Here is a 3,629-nt window from a genome sequence, read left to right on the forward strand (position 1 = left end):
TTTTATATGAAAAAAATTTCGTGAGTAGTCTACATTTATTGTGGGGATATTTTTTCGATTAGATATTGGGACGACATTTGATGTCGTGTCAAAAGTTTAGCTACGAAGCATCATGAGCTTGCTTTCATTGCTATATGTACTATTTGCCACAATTAATGACATGTTTGATCATCGGTCTAGTAGTTTCGCTAGCCGAATTAGATATAGAAGAAGATTAAACATTATGAATATTTCGTTCAATAATAGAGTTTACTTTTGGTAGGACATAAGCAAGTGTCCCCGTCTGAATAAGACATTATGTGTTGACAATATATTGATAGTATTCATGTAGGGCATTGTTACAAGTTATTTGCTAAAATAATTCCATATAATTTTTGTTAGGAAAAACTTTGGGAGTCAAAGATTTCATTCAAGATCTCATTTTTTGGATGAAGCGTTATTAATGGTGGAATTCTAACGGATGATATGTGCATGAAAAAATGTTGTATTGTGGATAGTCATATGTGTCACGAAGATGCTGAATAGGCAAATCACTTACTTTTGTATTGTCGAAGGGTGATTAGTATTTGAGTCTTTTATGAAGTATTACTGAGATTCATTGGGTGATGTTCGTGTTTTTGGGTAGTTGCTCAGAAATTTGAATTAATGAGACTGATATGATAGAACAACATATTTGGAATATCATCCCAACTATTTTTTAGTGGACTATTTTGTTGGAGAGAAATCGCCGAACTTTCAATGATCGTAGTCGTCCGATGCGTATAATTCATAATATTATTATTATTACGACGCTTTCTGAGATTCATCTAGGAAAGTGTCCGTCGAAAGAGTTAATTGTTCTTTTCGAGAATTTACGAGCTTGGTAACTTATTGAGTACCGTTTTTTCTTATATTTTATTTTTATTCTTTTCATATTATGATTTGTCGCTTAAACGATTTTTTTCATTTTTAATATACATGAACATTTTTTTTAAAATAAATAAATAATAATTTAAAATATATGTTATTTTACTATTTTGTTTAATTAATGAATTGAGGATATGTTTGATAGGTGGTTTTTGTAATTAGGAATGAGAAATAGAATAAATGATGTGATAGAAGAGAACGATAATGAAAAAATGTTTTTAGATATTAAAAATGAATTTATTTGGAAATATTAGCTAAATCTGAGTTTGAAAAGAAAATGTATATAAATTTATTCGAAAATATATGTTTTTGTTAAATAAGTTAATACTGTTTAATAATTTTTTTTTGTTTAAACTTAATTTTACAAATCAAACATCACAAATTGAGATCTCCTAGAGATTACAATTCAATAAAATCATTTATTGTTTGAAGTTCTTTGTAATATGTCTTTCGAAAAGAAAATGGATATTAACAATTACAATAATAAATAAATTTTACATTTGAATAGAAATTTTAAAAGTGATAACGAAGCAACATTAACAAAAATAAACGTGAAAAACTGTTTTAAATTGTTGAATAAAAATTACGAGATTTCTCAATATTCCAAAAACAAATTGAAGGGATTTTCCACTTGAAGGGTTGTTCTTGTCCAATTCAAGCTTTTACTAATATAAGAAATTAGTTATAAAATCAAGGTAATTTTCAATGGCACAAAGAAATGAACCTAACAAAAAAATTACAATTTTTTTTTTGTTCCATAGATTAAACTTTTAATCTGAACATAAATTTTAAGCCAAATTTTAAGACGTTTAAACCTTAATCCGATAGTTGAAAGATAAAAGAATAATTATGAACTTCCCGACATAATGAGACTTTGTTCAACCCTGATAGCTTGTTTTATGAATACATGCACAATCTAGGCTCAAAATAGTTTTTTTCTTTTCTCTTCTATATCTCTTTCTTTGTTTGACCCTAATAACTCATGATAACTCTATCGCCTTGTTCAGATTGGGGTTATTTGAATAACCTAGAGATAGAAAAAATAATAATGGTTGATGATTTTGAAGATGTGATGATTATTTTTGGTAAAAAACTTAAAATGTATTGATATATATAAATAAACAAAAATTTAAATAGAGGGTATTTTAGTATTTTGGTTAATAAAATAAGTGATGTGATTGATTGAAAATTTGATTTTGTAAAGATTAAATAAAAAATCTAAGGAGAACAAGGCCTATGTTTGTTTATCGAATCACAAAAGAGATGCTCACTCTCTAGGATTCATATTATGTGCATTTACATTACATTGTACTTTGTTACAACTACAAACACTCGCCTTTTTTTTGCAACAGTCCACGACTACGACAAGCCGACACGACCCCCAAAAAGAGAGACCCCAAAACTATACGTTTTATACGTCACTAGATGGCCGAAGAACTCCCAGTACTTGAAATGATCTCGATTTCCTAATCAGACTATCCCGATTATGTTCACCCCCATTAACTCCCATCCTACTAGTCAACAAGATCAAGAGGAAGTTTCTCTCTATGAAGACTCCGAAGAGGATATCGACCTAACCACACAGGTACAACATTATGAGGTAATCAACCACCTAGGATCACAGGAAACACAAATTTTAGCGGCTGACCAACCACCGCTAATGGAATATGAACGCCAGATGACCCAGGTTCAAGCCATACAGGTAGATATGCAAGTCCAACTAAACAAGATATCTAAGTGAAAAAACACTAAGGAACACTATGACTGGAAAAACACTATGAAAGTTGTTGAACGAACAATTATTCCCTTAGGCATCAAGCTTCTAGATTTATCCAAGTACATTGGAAAACGTGACCCATCAGTCTTTTTCAAAATGTACACTTCCGCAATGACCACATTGTGACTTGGAGAACCGATTGTTCTCCACTTATTCCCTCAATACCTCGATAACGCTACTTTGCGCTGATATCACCAACAAAATATAGTTTATCTATAGAGCACAAATGAACTAGTTGTAGCATTCATAGAACGCTTCTCAATGCATCTCAATCTCGAACGACCAGAAAAGAGGTTGAAGAACATCAAATAATGAGAAAATGAAAATTTCTCCGTGTTTATCGAAATATGGAAAGCTGTCGCTGAGGAAATCGATTCCCTCCTAAGTGAACATCGTCAAATTGATATAATCTTGGAAAGCGTCAACAAACAATATTCTGTTGGATTCACCTTCAAAACCTTCCAAAATATGAAAAAATTGTTGAAAACTAGCATGATGCTATCGAGAAATAAATGAGAGAGGGAAAAGTAGTCAAAGATACCCCACCTCTAAGTCATTTCCAGAGAAAGGAAAAGACAGAAGTACACCAGGTAACCACTGTCTGATAAGAGCAATTGCTTCAAAAGACGAACCCAAGTAAGCCTTCACAACCTAAGGTAGGTATAACCACTCCTACCAAAACCACACCTCCAAAGGCACCTACACATCTTAGAGTCTTTGACGACTTATGAATACCTTTAAGTCAAGTTATAAGACTTCTCTAGGAAAAGAATCTCATCAAACTCCTGTCCAAGAATAGACAAACCATTATTGGGAAAATATGAGAATGCTTGGTGCGACTACCATCAAGCAAAGGAACACGCTACTGACAATTGTAGTGCCCTCAAACACCTATTCCAAGACTTGATCGATAAAACGTGATCGCCAAGACAAAAATAATAAAGAA

The sequence above is a fragment of the Impatiens glandulifera genome, chromosome 3 (genome assembly GCF_907164915.1).
Source record: "Impatiens glandulifera chromosome 3, dImpGla2.1, whole genome shotgun sequence".
Lineage (NCBI taxonomy): Eukaryota > Viridiplantae > Streptophyta > Magnoliopsida > Ericales > Balsaminaceae > Impatiens > Impatiens glandulifera.